This window comes from Poecile atricapillus, chromosome 6 (assembly GCF_030490865.1).
Source record: "Poecile atricapillus isolate bPoeAtr1 chromosome 6, bPoeAtr1.hap1, whole genome shotgun sequence".
In the NCBI taxonomy this organism is placed as follows: Eukaryota; Metazoa; Chordata; class Aves; order Passeriformes; family Paridae; genus Poecile; species Poecile atricapillus.
This window is the reverse complement of record NC_081254.1, coordinates 36570059-36590335: the sequence shown is the minus strand read 5'-3', so window position 1 is coordinate 36590335 and position 20277 is coordinate 36570059.

Genomic DNA, 20277 nt, shown 5'->3' with positions numbered 1-20277 from the left:
CTCTATTTCACCAGCTTCTCCCTGAATTTAAATGTTATTTCAACTCCAGCTTGCTAAAGCATTGATTAAAAAAATATATTTGAAAGCTTATCTGTTTCCTAAAGTTCCCACATCAAGATTGAGACCTGGAGACAAAATTATTTTAAGGAGAGAAAAACCATCAACTGCAACTAAAAAGAAATAAAGGACCCTGTTGAGAGCAGTAGGATTCCTTTTTTAATTCGCCATGAATTTAGAAATAAGGTTATTTTACTTTTTATGCTTCTGTGTTTTCCCATGGGCAGCTCTTCCCAAAGAACTGGACAAAACCCCTCCAGGTGCCACATTCCTCCTGTTTTCCCAGAAACCTCCCTTGTGCCTTTCCTCCTAGGATTTTTGTCTCCTCCAATTTGTTATTTTAAGAAGACTTTAGAACACAAAGCTGAATTAGCAGTTTCCCAGTGAAACTTAGCAAAAGCTGCACATTATTTGTAATTTGTTTTGTCTCGAACCATTATTGAATGTAGACAAATGAGGATTTGCTGTGCAGGAAGCTGCTCGTCCCTGGTGAAAGGATGTGCCATTATGAGATGGCATGGCATGAGAAAATCTTCCCCTGCACCCCAAAAAACTCTTCTGTGAAATCCAGGGTGCCAGGGCAGGGCGAGCACCGAGGTGGCAGCTTCCATGGGCATTGCTCCATCCCAGTGCTGTCCCAGGTTTTTCTCCAAGGGAGGCTGCTAATCATCCTACCACATTATATTTTGATTTTGCAACACAGACTGATTTCCACCAGAGATTACTAAGACATCAGAAAAGCCATTTTTAGCTCTAGCCATGGAGAGGCAGCAGCCCCAAACTGGGAACCTCCAGATTTAAGGGGTGGCTCCAAGGCGGTCTTGGAATTGGGTTTGTGGTTCAGCCTCCAAACCAGGGACAGGATTTAAATCCCCACTTCCCGGGGTGAAAACGCAGGGGAGTAATTCACAGAGTCACTCAACTTCTTTATAATATTGATCTTTTCCTGCAGCTAACAAAGAGAAAATTGTCTAAATGCTACAGTACATCTACACAGGAACACAGAGATCATAAAAGAACACGGGCGCTTTACAACCATCCCAGGCTCTCTGCAGAGCTGCCTCAGCTTCTCCTCTTTACCAGGAAATCAGAGTTTTGGTAATTTTTACTGCAGTTCCATCCCCATGGCAAGTGTATTCCAAACATTTGAAAATAATCAGAAGCACACCATGAGAGATGGAGATTTTGTCTTTCTATTTTTAAGACAATATTTTTTTTATTATTTTTTTTTTTTTTGCAATGGAGCTGAATATTCTTGACTTTACTGGGCCAGGGTCATTAAGCGAGAAGGTAAACTACAATAATAAAATTATCAACAGAGCTTTTGACAAGCAGTCATGTGCTTGTAAATGAAATTTATTTAGGTGCCACTCAAAACATTGTAATTAAGAGGTACAGAATGTATTACCAGATGGTTCCTGTTTAGTATCTATTTCCTTTAGAGAACAAGGTGATTAGAGAGAGCACTAACTTGTAACTGAGCACCAAACACCCCACAGGCCTGATCCAGCGCCTGTTGGAGTCAATTAAAAACTCCACTTGACTTTCATGCCACAAAAATGAGGTCCACCCCCTGTTTATTTCCACAAACACTTTATTTTTGAGTTTGTTTTGTTGTTGTTTTTTTTTTGCCCCCAATAAACTTTCTTGCAATTTAGCAAATAACTGACACATATCAGTGGATGACATTGGCTGTTCAGGACAGTGACATATTTGCCAATCTTAAATACATCTAATTAAGAGCTTTAATCAGATTCGCCTACATTTAAATAATTAAAAGGTGGCAACAAAAAGGATCTTTGAGTTTCAAGCAGGACATAGAAGTGTCGATATCCCCTTGAACATCAGTGATTCAGGGGAAAGAGACCTTTTATATACATGAAATAATCTCCATCAGCCAAAGAGAGACTTTGTTGCTCTGTTCTTTTCTGCCCTTTTGCACATAATCTCCATTAATCATTATTTAGCTCAGTAATGTCACAAGTGTCTTGATTTTTGGTGCACAGGGCTGGGAAAACATAAATTATTTTTAAGCAGAAAATATTTTCCAATGGAAAAATCTTTTCAGCAAAACAATTTATTTTAATGCAGTTACCTGGAGGGGGTCATTCAGCCCTTGCAACTCTGAGCAATCCCACTGAAGCCTCTTGCACTTTCCAGGGGGAAAAAAAAAAAGGAAAATTCAGTTCAAAAACAATCTCAGCCTTGCAAGGTGGTTATGAAACCCATCAGCTGCACTCTCTTCATGGAATCATGGAATCACTGGATGCTTGGGTTGGAAGGAACCTTGAAGACCATCCAGTTCTAATCCTCTGCCAAGGGGTTAGATTTGGAAGCAGTTTTGAATTACTTAAATCAATGTTTTATTTTCAAAAACTGCTGAAAGAAGGAGCTCAGCCTTTAGCACCAGTGTGCAAAGCTGGGAAACTGAAGACTAGTTTTAGCCCCTCTTAAAAACTCATGTTCAAAAACACAGCAAACTCTGTTTTATGATAATCCATCACCAAGTGTGTCCTATTCCTGCTGGATTTTCCCACCTGACATGGCCTATCAGTGAGGCTGGTCTCCAGCTCAGCTCCCAGTTTCTGCAGAAGGATCAGAAAAGCAGCAGCAGAGCTATTTCCAAAAAAAAAAAAAACCTGCTGAACTTTCAATTTAGAGAAAAATATTGTATTTGTTAATCTCAAGCACAAGTAATGAAAAAAATACATAACTGCGTTTGCATATGTAAGGACAGAGAGGTAAACTGGGATCTTAATTATGCCAACCTATGAACCAGGTCATGTAAACCACATTTTTTAATTCTATACATTCACTTAAACTTAGATAAAACCCATCAGTTTTGGGGAGAATCTGTCCCGTGCAGTGTTTTGAGTCCCAGCAAGTTTCAATTAGTTGTCCTCATTCCATCAAACTAAATTTAGTCCAGGCATATCAGTTGTGAGTTGTAAACTTTCTTCTTTTTCATCAAATGAACCACATCACGTAATAACTTCTTTTTTTCTTTTAGAGAAATAGAACTGTCCTAGGAATTTAGATTTTCCAAAGGCAGTTTTGATAGAGAGTACATTCCCTGTTTATTTGTCAGGATAATACCAGGAGCCCTGGTCTGTACCAGACATGCAAATGGCAGAATTTAACGATACAGCACAGGGCGAGGCAGAAACCACCCAGAACCAAATATTTTATGTATTCAGGGATAATTTTTAAGTTTTACCAGTCCACTATCACACCACCACACATTTATAATTAACTCAAGGATCGCTTTTCTCCACATCAAGCACTCAGAGCATTTAAAAAGCAGTTTCTCCTTAAGCTGCGCAAACTCCAATCCCTGCCCCAGCGATCCTCTCTGTATTCCGAGCACTTTCCCCCCTCTGCCACAATTTCATGACGATTATTTTGCAAATTGCCAATCCAGAATCGTATCAGGTCGTGCCTGCTTTTCAATCGGCACCTCCAGCTTGCATTAATTAAACAGCCTGGCCGACACCGCCTCGGCTTCGTAAACAAACAAAGTGAGATTTCCAGAAACCGCGGCGCGAACTCTTTTCTGGAGACCCCTTATTAAGCTGCAGGTCTCTGTTTCATTTGCCTGCCTTTCACTTTAAAGCAGGCAGCAGCCACTGAGAACACAATAATGAAAGAGGTCATGGAGCACCAGTTGTGCATGAAAGATGCGAAAATTTACTGCAAATGAGACAAGAGCAGTAAATTCATTTTTATTCAAATTACTGTCATCATACATTACCACTTCTCCTGTAAACATTGTGCTTCAGACAGTGTGACAGCATATTATTATTTGCGAGATTATACTATTATTAAGCTATTAACATGTCACCTCCTGCTTGAAACAATGACTCAGCTTGGTACTGCATAATAGGACAAGTTAGGGAGACAAGGCGAGGTGACAGAGAGGTTAGTTGTAAGAAGGGAGGCCATGCATAGAGTGACAGCTGGCACTTAAAGGCTAACATTTATTCAAAAGAGCCCCCATAATGAGGATGCGAGTGGCTTTATTTGCATACCGGACCCATCCGCTTCCCATAAACTAATTCCTTTTCTTTCTGTCCCCACAAGACACCCCTCGGCTCCTGGAATGGGCACTGAGGAGCCGCCTTTCCATCAAGCTGGAAAAAGTTGGGGGGTGAAGTTGTGGGGACGACGGCTGCGCTCATGAGGGGAGATCAGCTGTGCCGCCGCCCTGTCCCTTCCTTCCAGTGGGAAGTTGTCCTAGAGGTTTTATTGCCAGGACCATGAGAAGTTGCTACCAATTAAAATTTCATCATTTCTAGGCTTGAAAGGCCTCCGGTGCGCGGTGGCAGCACAAAGAGGCAGTGACGGGAGGGTGATTTGATGCCTTGTGCTGCCCTTGCTTCCCTGCCAGCCCTGCAGCAAGGCTGGGCCCCTCCACCACTCCCCACAGCTCTTCCTTCCTATTTCCAGGAGTTTTAGGGGTCTCAGGTACCTGTGTGACTCTCTCAACAGGGCTACACCAGCCCTGCAAGCATTCAAAATGCTTCTTTTGCAGCCCTGAATGAGAGATCAACTGCTCCGCCTCATGCACTGCTTGATTTCCCTTCCACTTGGATTTGCCCTTCTTTCCCGACCCGTTCTTGATGAAGTTGAAACCTGTTTATGTAAATATTCTTTGCCAAGACTTTGCAGCAATCTTGGGGGGAAAAGAGTGTCATTTTGTGAAGCCAAGTAAACACCAAGCTTTGTTCTAAATTAGTTGGGGAAGTGTCTCGTGAAGTAGAACAAACAGAGAGAGACATCAGCGAGTTACTAATGATCCCTTGTCAGGCGAGCAGAGAAGCTGCACACACACAAGGTTTCCAGGACTCCAAGGCTGCCATTCCCACATGTGGGATGCAATGAAAGCTAGGATGAAAATGACACTCCCTAGGCACAGTTCATGCTGGTGCCGTTCCAGTGTAACCCCAGGCTGGAGGAAGGCAACTTTGATATCAGTCTTGAAAGTTTAGGCAAGAGTTACTGGTTTGGGTTGGAAGGGAACTTAAAGCTCACCCCATTGCACCCCCTGCCATGGGCAAGGACACCTTCCCCTCTCCCAGGTTCCTCCAAGCCCCTTCCAGCCTGGCCTTGGACACTTCCAAGGACCCAGGGGCAGCTGCCACTCCTCAGCCAGGATCACAGGGAAGAATTTCTGCCTAATATCTTAATATTCCTGTTTTCCTACTTCGTTTTCTCTCTTTTTATGCTTCTTTTTTGGTTTTAATCTGCCTCTTGTTCCTAAAGAGTAAGACACAGAGAAGTGGCATCACCTCAGGGCAGTGGCCCTGTGTATCTGCTCTACCTGAGCAAAGCACACCCTACTCTTGCCCCACCTTGTGCTTCTCAATCTCTGAACTCTTCTGTAGCACACCAGCACTGTTGAAATCTCTCCAAAACCTCTTTTTTGGGTAAAATAGAAGCTCAAACCCTTCCCCTGTTACTGCAGCACATCCTGCAAGGTGCCCTCCCACACTGCAGAGTGGCTGAGGCCAACTGTTCCCCGTCCCTGGAATCTGCGAGGATTAAAGTCATGTAATAAAAAAATCCAAAAATGGAAGTTTAGACAGTCTGAGCTAGGTGTGCCTCACAGTATTTCAAATTTCCAGGGTGTTTCCATTAAACTGGACTGGAGGAGGCTCTTTGGGTCTTCCCACCCAGGCCCTTTCCAGTGCAGACAACATGTCCTCTAATCCTCTGTCATCAGGCTCTGCTTTAGGAGCAGTTAGTGGTTTTTCACATCGTTACCCACATATGGAGTCTGCTCCACAGCCTCAATGCTTTGATATCAGAAACCTTCTAAATTTCTAACCTCTGTGGAGGTGCAGGTAGCTGGTGCTTAGATGTTGCAGGGCCTACTTTTCTCCCAGAGCCCCATTTTCCCTCTCACTTGAGCACCATAATCGTGCGATTTACCATCAGTAGTCTCAATTTCACCTCTCACTTCTCGTGAACAAGAGGTTTTCTTTTAGTAAATATGCATTTATTTGCCAACACAGTTTTCCCTTTGGTCACGTCACCCTCATCCATCAGTTTGTTTTTTTCCATCTGCCTCGACATGTCTTGTCTTTCCCTGCCATGGACTGTCCTGAACTGTCAGGATCTCCTGACCCTGCTGGTGAAAACGTCCTCGCTCCCCCAGATCAGCTCTCCCAGCTCCTTTGTGGACATGTCCTGGTCAGCAATTACTGTGTTTTATCACACAAGCAGGACTGGTATTGACCTGCTCGTTATTTTAGGAGAATGAAGCACTCAGCAAGGTCATTCACAGAATTCAAAATAGTGCAGAGAAGTTGGAAATGTAGCTCTGTGCTGTCGCCTCATCTGCCTAAGTTATCACCCATTTTTTTGGAGCCCTTTGCCCTTTAGGGGTCTGCTCCTTGTCCATTTGCCATCTCTCATTTTGTTATTAAACAAAAAAATAAAATCAGACCTGAGAACCATAATGAGACCCATAGATGGAAACAATTCCATTTGATGTGTCCAAAACAACCCTACCTTGCCCCACTAAATCAGCAAAGTAAAAGCTCAGGGGACTGACTTGCGGTGTCAGTTTTTAAAATCCCAAACCCTAAGAGATATACGGAGCCCTGCTTCACATCAGCAGGAATAAAGTTGGACAAAACTCGGAATTAGAAGGAGTTTGTGGTTTTTAATCTGGCCAGTAATCGCTGCTCTCGGGCACCACAGCCCAGGGCTCTAACAAAAGATCAGCACAGGAACCATTAAACACTGAATTTTCCCAGTGCACTGCGAATGCACATATAAACACTGAGTAACCTTAAGCTTAATCAGGGTTCAAAACACAGTTAAGCACCTCTTAAAACACTTTTTTGTTTACACTGCTGCAGCTTAGACTTGCATTTCCTTGCATGGCACCAGCCACATTTGCAGGCTTAATTTTTAACCAGGACTGAACGAGAGCTCAAAAATCGCTCTTCAATAGAAATCAGGATGTTCTAAGAGCACGTGAATACCACAAGGGAAAATGCGAGGGGAAAAAGCCCTTACAATTAGAAAATCAGTGCAAAAACTAAAACTGCTCTTCATTTCCCCAAGCTTAGCCATGGATTATTTAGGCTGCAGGAGCAGGAGGATGGCGTGTCCTTCACACTTTCATCACAATGGCCAACAGCAATGGTTGTCCCCACGCTTAATAATGCCCTGCTGCAAGTGTGTGTCCAAACACAAAGTCTGCTTAAATCCAACAGCAAAAAGGAATAAAAATACCAGTGCAGGTAGCAGCTCTGGTGCAGATATCAGCAGTATGCTGGACAACAAAAGAATGGTCATTTGGGCCGTGACGACAAATATTTGATCTGATTTGTGGAAGAAGTCGATGGTGTCATGAGGCCAAATTAAAACAATTTGTGACCCCCCTCTGCCCATGCAGGCGTAGGTGTGTTTTATACACACAGAAAGCAGAGCAGCTTTTCTTTAGGTATTCACAGCAAGGGGATTTTTCATGTTTAATTTTTATACAAACATCCTCAAACCCCTCTTATCCAGGGACAGCAACAGAGAGGTGATGGTAGGGATGCACGAGGAGGTTTTTTCCAGCTGCTTTTCCCTCCATCCCATGGATCCTGCTCCTCAGGACTGGGAGGGCTGTTAAAAGCTGCAGAAGGGGAGTCACCCAGCCCAGCAGTGCCTGCCCTGGCAGGGGGATCTCGTGTGCTCGCCGCTGATTAGACTGCATTATTTCTATTATCCTATTGGGCTTCCCACTCGGAATTGAGGCACTTGCCCTTATTTGAAACCAGCAGCCACCAGGAGAATTTGCTGATTGCTAATGAGAAAGCGAAGGTTTTGTTGATATCATCTGGGACGTTCTTGCTGTGGTCTGCTATTAAGATCTGGAGCTCTACATAACACACCATATTAAGCAGGCAGTGACTTTATTATGGGATCAGTATAACTTTTCATGTCTGGTGTACTCCTAAAGCCTTGGCTAAAACACCTTTTTCCAGAATATGAAACATAATATCTTGGTGCTAGCTGCATTATTTAAAAAGGGGCAATGTGGTTCATAACTTTACATTTATTGCATACTTTTAAGCCACTTGACCCATATAAATATTACTATAGAGTTGCCCTTACTTATTAAATTCTTATTGCTTATAAAAAGGGCAGCAGGAAGTATATAATCTATAGACTAAGGTGTGTGTTTTTTTAAGGGGGAAAGGGAAGAATAAATAAAAAGGAGGAAGGCTGGAAACAAACGTGTTTTGATCCTGTCCATAGCCTTGAAGTTAAAACTCTTTTTTCCCCAGCTTAAAGCAAAAGTCAGTTTATTTAAACTCCAGGAATCAGGTACCCACATAGCAAGTAGGTCTTGCAGTCAAAGTGGAAACCCCACCTCTTAAAAGAAATCATTTGCAGAAACTTTCCGGTGTTTATTCCATCCAAGGCCAGGTAGGGCTGGGACAGGAGGATTTTCCCCACTCAGCCCCGGGTTGCACACTCGCCCCTCGGGCCACGGTTTGCACACGTGTGGCTGCATGACAGCGAGGACAACACATTAACATAGGTAATTTTACTTCAGAGTTGCTTGGGGCAAAACCTCTAGACCTAGAGGTTACTGCTGTCAAAGTAGGACCTTTTTCTTCCTGTCACTTCTTTCAGAGATGAAGGGAAAGATTTCCCTTAGCCTACAGCATTTAGCGTGCAAACGCTCCACCACAACATTTTGAAACTATAGAAATCATGAAACCAGCCTGTGACCTTCCATTTCAGTGACAGTACAGGAATCCCTTGAGCAGCGGAGGCATCCTCTGATATTTGGAAAAGTGTCATGTTTTCTTTACAGAGAAAACTGTCATATTGTTGTTGGCATAAAATACAACACTTCCTGGAGTTGTGATTTCCTTGTTTGCTACAAAATGTCACCTGGGCAACTGACATGTTTTTGTTTTGCTTAGAGCAACTTCCCACTTATGATATTCAAATCGAGTTGATATTGATACCTTAAGCTGTGCTGAAAGGAGCAGCAATTACAGACATCTGAAATTCCTGCAGAAAAAGGCAGTTTAGCTAAAAGACACGGACCCTCCCGACAATGGCAATCCGGCTGCAAGTTAAACACAGCCCTTATATAATTTGCAGCCTATTGATGTGCCAGGCAGTAATTCTCCAGCAGGAAAAAGTCTCGGCAAGAAGCAGGCACAGATGAATGAGATGCTTCCCCTAAATAAGCAATGGAGTGTTCACTAGAAAAGGGAAAAAAAAATAATAAAAGAAAGGAGAAAAAAAAAAAAAAAGAAAAACAAAATGCTCAGCCTGAAGCAATAAGTGGAGCTGACTAGAAAAGTACGGGGCTTTTAAATCATCCCTGTGCTCACATTTTGCAGCACTAAAGGATTTTAATCTCAGCCAGCATAGCCTTATTCCAGCATTGCTTTTTTTTGGAGACAACTTTAACTTTTGGGTCAGTAGGATTGCTTGGCATTAAATACCAGTGGGGTTTTTTTGACATTAAATAAATTGAGAGCAGTTATATTTCTATTTTTGAATGCCTAATTTTTCATTTCTCATTTTGAACACAGCAAGAAGCAACATTGCCTGAAATTAAGGGTGCTGAGAGGTGTCACTTCTTTGTACAAATGTAAAAATGAATAAAATCATATTTATGTTTAAAAAAACTCCAAATGCTTTCAAATCAAGAAAAACTAAACTTTTTAATTACATGACCCTGCCATAGTTAGGAAAGTCAAATCACCAGCTGAAATCATGCAATCTGAAGCAGCAGATGATCTTCAAATTGTATTTAGCAGATGAGTGCTGGAATAGCCAAGAATATTTAATATTTTCTCTGAGGTTTCTTTGCTAAAGATGTTTTAATGGAAAATGAAGGAGAAAGCGTTCACCTTTGATCTGGGCAGAGGAAAGAGAGCTGTGTTTATTGCTTTCCAGTAAGTACTTAATGATGCCAGTTTTGACGTATGGGTATAAAATATAAACAAACTTAAGTACACACATGGAGATCTGTATGTCTAGATATGTTTATCTCTGAGTATTACAGAGATATTCTCTGTATGAGCTCTGAGTGAAGCTACACAGATGCACAAACAATAATTACTTCTCCACAGAAACAAAAAAAAAATCCTTTCTAAGGCAAAAAGAGCCTATTGTGTTTGAAGTTGGAAAAAAAAATAAAAATAAACCCACATCCTAAAATTATATCTATTTAGCAAATACTCTGCTTCATTTAGGAACTCTGCCTTTTAAATGAACAAGCAAATTTTTAACAGATTCGCATGTTTTGTAAAAATATGTCAAACAAACTAAAGAGAAGGTCTCCTAATTACTCATCAAACAGCCTGCAGTCAGCAGGGAATGCAGCCGCAGTGATATGTTGCACTAATGTTAGGGCAGACCCGAAATATTTCCTCTTGGAAAATAACAGCAGCAGCAGCGGCGGCGGCGGCAGCACCCGCTCGGCTGCGGCTCGCTCCTGCCAGGACTGTGCCTGTGCTGCCCATTCCAGGGGGGCAGCTGGGGGCTCCAATTAAACCTCACCCAGCAGCCTTTTTGGGGTTAAATACGCCGGGTTTTGTATGTGAGCGATGAACAAAGTTTTGTGTTCGCACTGCCTTTTTTTTTTTTTTTTTTTTCCTCTATTTTTTTTTTTTCCCCCTGTTCTTTTTATTAAGTATCTACCACAGCTAATTAGAAAATATGCAGAACTGCTTCCTGGTTGGAGTGTGGAATTGTGTTAGAGCCCGTTTGGTAGGAACAGGAGTAAAAAGTCCCCATCAGGCATATTAATGCCCGTCCCTTTTAACAAAGCTGCTCCCTGCTCTCGGTGATGGAATTCAAGTGAAAATAAGAATACTGTGGAATTAGTGGCCTTCCTCTCACAGGCAGGATGATGTTATCTGATATTAGATATATACAGATCTTGCTGGCAGGGTAATCAGAGTGAAATTCCTTATTCCTGCATAATTGCTATAATGCAAGGCCCTCTTATCCTGCTCTCCTTCCTCAGCCAAAACTCTTGAGTCACTTCAGGTTTTTTCCTAGGCAGCAGCTCTGGCACAGGGCTCACGGTTTGTAACTCTTCATGTCTCCCCTAAAGGGAGCAAGAGATGTTTGGCATGTCCCCAGCACAAGACATTTTTAAAGGTGTATTTAAGACGTCTGTGTGTCTTGCAGAGTTAAGGGCAGTGAGTAAAGATTTGTGAAAATCCACAGCCTAAACTGGCCTGACCCTCACCAACTCCCAGCCTCGTTCCTCTGGCTGATGGCAAATTCAGAGAGCTCAGATTGCCAGTCTGCATTCATTTACATGGAATAATTAATCTGATGTGCACCCCAATAGCAGCAAACAGAATCAGCCTGACAATTTCACCGTGGCCAAGAACAGAATCGGACCCGTAATTCCCACTCTGCTCTGATTTATTCTGTAATTCATATTTTCAACAATATGCAATCCATTAGCAGCACAGAAAAACACGCAGTAACTACTTGGGTGGACTCAGGATTCTTGGGTTGCTCACAGACAGATGGCTTGGTTTGTGATGTTTCTGGTTTATTTTCCCCCCGCACTTTGCTCTCAGTTCTATTGGAACTGCTTTACTACTTCCATAGGACTTTTAAGATAAGTAGAAGGATTATTGGTCACACTCCTTGAAATTCATCATGAAGTGGGGCCGGCTTTGACTGCAGCTCGTTATTTGCTGCATCTCTCTAAAGTGGAATATGTTCAGGACACGCTTCCTTCAAATCTTCGCAGAGAGGAAAACACTCTCAGCAGAATCTGCCTTTGCATCAGCTCCTGGAGGGTCCTTAAATAACTTCTCTCCAACGTGGCAATATTTCAATATCTGCTAAGAGATCCTTGTTAACAGGAGGGACCCCGGATCTCATAACTGGGTTTTTATTACAAATCCCAGGGATGTTTGCTCTATAGATACAAAAGAAAACTTCTGCTCTCTTGACTTTTTTTAAGGTAAATGTTTCAGGGGTTGTGTTTTTTAAACTATGTATATTTGGTAAATGCAATTCCCTGCCTTCTCCTAGCGGAACTTTATTTTCTTCCTTTATAGTAATATATAGATCTGAAATTCCAAGGGTTTCTGGTGCTTTTCAGCTGTCACCTCAAGTCAAAATCATGGAGTTCAGCTATAAAAAAAATTGTATATAATAAATTTAACTTGACCTAACTGGAGGCTTTTAAAGCAAGCAGGTATTTTTGACATTTAAAAAAAAGATCATTACTACGACTGTATAATCCATGTATCTCCTTGCTGCTATTTATTCCAAAAAAAAAAAAAAAAAACAAAACCCAATGTGTCCTGAAGTTCAGTCCCCGCTCGTTTCAACAACAGAGGGCATGTCGGACACTTGGTTAAAATGCAAGAGACACTTTGCAAGGTTCCAGGTCATAAAGTGAGCCCTCTGAATGTGGTGTCCAGCCCCACCTCGGTATGTCCGTGGATGTTGTAGGATAGTGGAGGGACCCCCCTGTTCCTGCAGCATCCCACAAGGTCCTGAGCGACCCCTGAGCCCAAGCTCCGGACCAGCCCCTGTTCAGCGCTTACCGGGCGATTTCCCCCAGCCAGCTAAACTTTCCTACTCCAGTTCAAAATTTAATCAATTTTTTGTTTTGCAGCCCTTTTGTAGATTGAGTCTTTTGTTAAGAAAGGACGTCTTGTTTCCCCAAACACGGCAGGAGGAATCGCTGGCATCAGAGTGCCACCAAAAGGCTGCGGAGGAAATCGGCAGGCAGGCGCTGACCTTTGCAGAGACAGCTAAGGTTATGCACATAACATTTGCTTGTTTACTTTGCAAAATAAGCAGTGAGTTGGAAACTCCGAGCTTAGCGAGCGTCTCGCTACACCTGAAAAGCAACACTGACAACAACAGCAAAACCCCACGGTTGTTGCTGGGTTTGCTGTTGGTGTGGGTGGAAGCTGTTTCCCGCTCCCCTCTATATCTATCATGATGCAACTTTAATAACGTTAGCCAAGACTGCTCAGAAAATCACAGCTCTAGCTGGAGGCGAAAGGGAGAAAAAAAAAAAAAAAAGGAAAAAAAAAAAAAAAGGAAAAAGAAGAAAAGAAAGAAAGAAGTGGGGGGAGAAGGAAAAAAAAAAAAAAAAAAGCTAAAATTAGGTGCTTCTCCCAAGCCTCACCTAGTGAGCTGAGTATTGGCTTATGCGTGAGAATAAGCAAACGAATCGATCGCTGCAGTAGGTTGATGGCTACTGGTCGTTTTGATGGATATGACGGTAAAAAAAAAGTCCAGATTGGTTCACAGTGGACCTCAAACCATGTCAGCTAAAACCAAAGAGACAAAAAAGTGACAGCTGCGGAGAGTACACTGCAGGCAGTCAATGGTTCCTGTGATTTATTGTTCCATCTGCCTTGCCGCTGTGAGGACAAGTTCCCCCTGATTTGGTTAAAATGAAAAGGACCTCAGAGAGCACAACGTGTTTTTTGAAAATGTGCAGAAACTATTTTTTTATTTCGTGATTTATGTGCCTTTCCCCCTCCATAATGTTTGCACCAATTGTTACCCAATAATGCTTACTGAAAAATGTGAAGCTTCCCAACCACTAAGAAATCCTCCTGACAGCCCCCACCCCTCCACCCCAGCACAAAAAGAGATGGGGAAAAAAATAAAAGAGGGGGGAAAAAAACCTAAAAAAAAAACCAAAAAAAACCTGCATAAATAACGCAGGCTGTCAAAGCCAAGCCAGAAAACTAGTTTGTCTCTTTTTTAACCTTCCTGCTTTCCAATTAACAGCCGTGTTTCGGAGCCTGCCAGGCTGCGAGGCGGTTAAAAGCCGGGCTCGGCAAAGGCTGGTGTGTAACCATTTAATATATTAGAGAGTTCTAACCCCGATTATAAATTTGCAGAGCCACCCAAGTGCTGTGGCCGAGAGTTTCCCATTCTGGAGGGTTTCACTGGAGTGGAGGGGACGGAGGGGATGGAGCCTTTGCTAGCTCCGCACACCAACTTTTTTTCGCCTTTTCTGACTTGAAAAGGAACATTTCCTTCATGCAGTTGATGTAGCTTATTACCCCATTAAAGAGAAGCACCACACGACACTTCTGTCAGGGTAACACCGAGGCCTAATCAACACTTGGAGGTGTAACACAACACAAATAATCTCGCTCCTCAGGGAAGCCGGAGTAGCAGCCTGAGAAACACTCCGGCTTTTCCCCGGGAGGATTCAAGTATGCCATAGCAGAAATATGGTTAATGTTTTAATACATTTATGGAGCATAAATCATAAATGAAGCATTAAACATCCGGTGCTCTCTCAAAAGTTTGAACAAATACAGGCAAATTGAAGGAATCTGCTAGAGCGAGGTATTGATAATTTTCCATGTGTATCACACAGTGGGAAAAAAATGGACGCGGGGCCTCCGAGCCCTGCCGCCTCCTCGCATACATTATGCTCCCCACTTAGTGCCATATGAACCAGGAACCCACAAGAAGCCAAGGAAAGGCTCTTCCTCTCCCCCTCCAATAAATGTTTCATGCAGATCAGCAAATTTTCAGCAAATTTCCCATGAAAAGGCCGGTGGGGGCCTGCGGTGCGCGGCGAGGAGCGGGGTCCCCCGCGGCCTGACCCCGGCAGCGGCCGCTTCCTGGCTCCAGGTTTCCTTCGGCCTCGCAGGTCCAGCCCGGTGTCAAAAGCTGGCCTTGTCTCCTGTCTCAGGATGTTGGTTTTACCTCTCAAGTGTTTCCTGAATTTGCAAAAATTCTTGGGGTTTCGTTTTTTTTGTTGGTTTTGTTGGTTTTGTTGTTTTTTGTTTTTTTTTTTCTGGCGGCTGTCTGCGTGTTCAAAAGCCCATTTACCTTTGAAGGGGAGGGAGGAAAAAGGATAAATATGGGGAAAAAAAGAAGAGTAAGAAAGGAAAGGGAAAGAAAAGCAAGAAAAAACAAGAAGGAAAGAAAGAGAGAGAGAAAGAAAAAAATTTCTTAGTCGCTACTGTTGAGCAGGGGGTTTTCTCCCGGGACCAGTTCTACTTTTGGAACATGTTATTGTCAGGCAGAGGTCAACATCTTTTACCTCTTTTTTCCATTATTCAAAATAAGTATTGATGTTATGTTTTAGCTATTTAAAAGCCAGCTGCCTTGCTCATTTCAGATATTTTTCCTGGTATTATTGTATGTGGTAATAGCTGGCCTGTGTATCGTCTTTCACAAAATCTACCCTTTCAGGGTCTCAGTCTTCAAATGATATCAATCAAAATTTATGCAATTCAAAATCCATATGTATAGAGTCCCAGTTCACCTCATTTAATGATAATAGTAAACCACATGTTGTGTACATGTCTGAAACACTTTTCTAGTTCTTGACTGTATTAACCCTAGGGGCACTATGTTTTTGTACAGCTTGCCCAACTGAGCAGCATAATATATTGATTAATACTTGGCAACAACTGCATTCTTGAATAATAAAACCATGAACAAGGTAAACGTGTGCTAATAAAACAAGAAGAGTGTCAATATTATTTGGGGATGTATGTTAATAAAAGATGCTAAAGAACAGGCGAGCCCCCGGCCCCACAATTAACAAAGCTCGGTGCCTAAAGCTACTCCCATTCCAGCCCCGTGTGATGTCGTTATCCGAGAGCCTCCTCACCTACCTGGGCATCCGTCAGGCGGCCACAACAAATGCTCCATATTTATGGGGGCTGCGTCCAGCACTCGGGAAAAAAAGTTCAGCTTTTCCCGCTCTGCAAAAGGCAAATTAAAATGAACAACATTTCATTGTTACCCCGATTCTTCCCAGGCAGAGCCCTGCGCAGGTATCACCAGCAAAGCCTGCAAACAGTAACTGATTTTACAATAGAATTTGCTACTCACAGGCTGCATTATTTACTTAAGCTTTAATATACAGTTCGAAATAAGATTTGCTTTCATGGAAAAACACTAAAACATTTGGCAAAGGAAGAGCCGAACGTTCTCCTTAATTTGTTTTGGCAACTCTGAAAAATAGATCCCATTACGCTCACGTTTGCATTCCAGAAACATAACAACAAATTATCATTTTACGAAAATCAAGATATAATTAAAAATGGGGGGATATAATAAGCAGCACGTGAAGGCAGAAGAAGGAGGGGGCACATGTGGAAAGCAATTCTTTCAGCACTGGGGAAGGCTGAGGAGGGGAAAAAGCAAAGGACACCAGCTGAAAAGCTATTGCCAGAGCTTATTTATTTATCTGGGGGCTGAGGGAGGGGGGAAACAACAGAGGTGGGAAGTAAAAATTGTTTAGCAAACAGTTAAAATAGTTTCATGCCTTTTTTTCTTCTTTTTTTTTTTTTGGAGAAGACAATATTTAAACACAGGTTCATATTCATATTTCAGTCGTTTGACTTTGGTGGGAAAACAAATATTGAGGAATTAAACACAATTATGGTTTGATTAACTGGAGCTGGTTCCTAAAACCACAAGGTAGAGCAGCAAGATTGCATCTGTGTCTTCCCTCAATGCCATCCACATGAGTCACAGCGAGGCAGGAAAGCTGTTGACAAATTAATACTTTAAGAAAATAAACTATGGTCATGTTGAACATAGAGCAACTTTATCCTGATTAATTTGTGTTGGAGTGGCTCCAGCCCCCTTTACAAAGCCGCGCAGTTTGTACAAATGTAATTTCCTAATATTTACACGAGGAAAGCCTCAGCCGTTAAGATTTGCCTCCAGTGTGAGTTTTGTGGTTAGTAAAAAGACAATAAAAATACAGAGAGGTAATTGTAAGCACATTTGGAAAAAAAAAAAAAAAAAAAAGAGGAAAAAAGGGAGAGACAGAGAAAAAGAGAGGGGGAGAAATAAAAAAAAAAAAAAAAAAAAATCCCTGCTTCTCTCCACTCCTCCTTGCAGAGCCCTATAAAAGTGGCGGTGCTGCGGCTGGCGGGGACGCGGTGCCAGGCGGTTCAGCGACACCCAACGCTCCCCAAGCCTGGAACGGCACCCCCAGCCCTCCACCAGCCCCACATTCCCAGGGATGGAGCTCCCTCCCAGCGCCCGCTGCTCCAAACCCCGTCTCCAGCCTCGTCCCACGCTCTCTGTCATTTTATGTCTTTATTTAAATACAGCATCAGGCATTCCTACAATTGTCTAATTTAATAAATACGAGGAGGGGAGATGCAGTTGGAAGTGTTGCTTTGTTTGAAGAATATTAAAAATAACCTTTAGTTTTAATGAGATTTCTCTCCCCCCCCCCCCATCAGTTTACACAATTTTCCAGATGCAAAATGAGCTTTTGGCTGTAAAATATTTTATCACATTGTCTTACACAATAAAGATTAGATGTTTTCGCTCTCTCTCAACTCCACCGCAATTATTTTTTAGTGTTTGCAAATCATAATATCATTTAAAAACCATATTTTATACCTCATCTAAAATACTTTTATAGCAGTGTGATGAAAAAAACCCAACACAACATCTATTTAACTACTCTTTTTAAGTGGCTGTAATATGCTTTGGTATAATTTCCCAGAAAAAGGCACAGCTAAAAAAGCTTAGCTGTTCTTGAAAACAAATCTCCCAAGAAGCATCTTTGCAAAAAATCCCCAGAATTGAATTCCCCTGGCTGAAGAGCCCAGAGAGCCTGAATATAAAAATAGTAGCCCTGTCATTTCACATTCATTAAGTGTGAAACTCAGAAATTAATAATGTAAAAATATGCTTTTTAATTAGTCTTACATTCTGCCCAATGTACTTAAATGGGATCAGCAGCTCCCTAATGATTTTTTTCTTAATAAAGTATTAGCCTGTGATGCACTGGGGTTGACAGGTATGATAAACTGGAAAGTACTTTTGGAGGCGTATGAATGATACCAAAATAGTACTCTCCCATTTAAATGTAATTAACATCAGGGAGCAATATTACATGAGGGGAAGCCTGCAAGATTTTTATTTCAGGGTATTTTTTTTTTTTTTTTTCATTTCTTGTTTTATGAGTAGTTTGATGATTGCAGCAGTGATTTTATAATTTAATTACCTTTGTTGAAAGCTAAGCTTTTGCTAATAGCAGGTCAACAGGATCATAAAGCAGCCTTCAAAAATATTAAAAAGGAGGTAAATCCCCTTAGCTAAACCTACACAATAAGAACGCGGGTGCGCATGTGTGGATGCAAAGGATTTTATGGATGTATGGATATACAGGCTCCACGCCTGTTCCCCTGTTATTTGTTTACTGTGTTATTGCAAATCAGTATTTACTCTCCAAAGGGCTCTGTTATACATTAGTCATATATATATGTATTTTTTTTTTAAAGAAAAGAAAAAAAGGGAGGGAAAAAAGAGAGAAAAATTAAAAAAAAAAAAAAGAGAAGAGAAAAAAGAAAAAAAAAAGAGAAGAGAAAAAAGAAAAAAAAAAAGAAGAAATTTTTAAAAAAGAGATAAAATCTAAAAAAAAAGGAAAGAATAATAAAAAAAGAAAGTTGTGGAGAAATCCATCCGACACACTATGGATTTTCCCAGAACCAATAGGGCTGAGGAGTGAAGCCACTCACTCTGGACCAGGACCAGGATTCTCTGTTCCACCACCCCTTCCACAAACACTTTGCACTTTTTCCCATTTCCAAAGGAGCCGACTCTACACCAGGAGATAAAAGATCACTGTTGACCCGCACTGCTTGTGCAGGAGTATTCCCCAACTTATTTATATGCCAAATGTCACTTGTGTTTACTGAAGAATTTCTTCTCATATCTCAGAGTCACAGCGCTCCCCAAAGATGCTCTTGCCATAGGGTAAACAAGCAGGGAGGAGGGCAGCATTCCCAGCTCCCTCCTTCCCAAACCACAGGCTCCTCCATGGGTGCCACCTTCCCCAGCACACCCTGACATTTCTCTGTTTGCAGCCTGGTGGATGGATGGCTTCAGGTGCCAGGAACGGCTCAGGACACGGATTCATGGTGGCACTGGGGATGTGGCTCCATGTTCCTCCTGCCCCACGTCCAGTGTCTCTCCTCCACCCTGGTTCCAAGTTGGAATAAAGGGAAACTTGGAGCTGGCCAACCTAACCTGGAAAAACCATGGTCAGAGCACAGATAATGAAAGAGACTTTTTATTTTCATGCTGATTTTCATTTGGCTTTGGAAAAACAGTCAGTCCAACAAACAAACAAAAAACAAACAAACCAAAATTTTTTTGTTTATTTTTTGTTTTTGTTTTTTTTAACTCACTCTTCCATTACAAACACATCCTTCAAGGCTGATCCTAGTTCTGAATACCCCAAATAAACTGGAAAGTCTTAGGCCAAGTGAAGCACTCATCCCACATCCAAGGTGGGGTCAAACATCAAGGTCCAGTCATTCAGAGGGGGTTCAGGTTTAACATCAGGAGGAATTCTTCATGGAGAGGGTTGCCAGGCATAGGAATGGGCTGCTCAGGGGTGGTGGAGCCCAAGGAACAACTGGATGTGGCACTGAGTGCTCTGGGCTGGGTGACAAGGTGGGGATCAGGCACAGGCAGGACTTGATGATCCTGGGGATCTTTTCCCACCTCAACGATTCTGTGATTCCCCATGAATGCAGTGCCACACCGTTATCCCAGAGATGTGGGGTGAGGGACTCAGGGCCCAAATGGCAGCACTGCCACACGGGAATGCAGCTGCAGCACTCCAGCACATCCATTTCTCCTGCTTTGGTAACTTCCAACGTCCTTTAAAAATGCGATCATGAAATGTCATTTCTTTCCTATTTATCTTGGCGCTACAAAACTGCCCAACTATTGGCTATACGTGAGCTCTTTTATAATATTTTTCCAATCACAAACACCATTCCATTGCTCCCTGGGGATCCCCGTGATGGATCTAGCTATCTATCTATTTATGCGTTCATGAATCAAATCATCGGACTGGAGAAAGTTTGGATAATCTACAGCTTTCATAAGATTTCACCCAACTTACACTTCACGGGGGATTTCCAGGAGTGAGATGTTTTCTTGCACCCCTCTCCTCTTTTCCCACGGGATTTACTGCACCCACCCCAAGATCCAAGCTTAAAATGCATGCCCAGCTCCCAGCCTGCAAAGGGAGTTTTCCAGGAGCGGGGATGTTTTAATGGGCAGCTGAATCAGAAACTAATCATCCGAACTGCCCTCATGTAAACACGCACTGGAAATTTTATTACGGAGATATTTGGGGTTTTCCTGATAGAGAATAAAAGACAAATAATCGAACTTATTGGAAAATATTTACATAGGGCCACACAGTGCAAACCTTGGGAAGGCTGA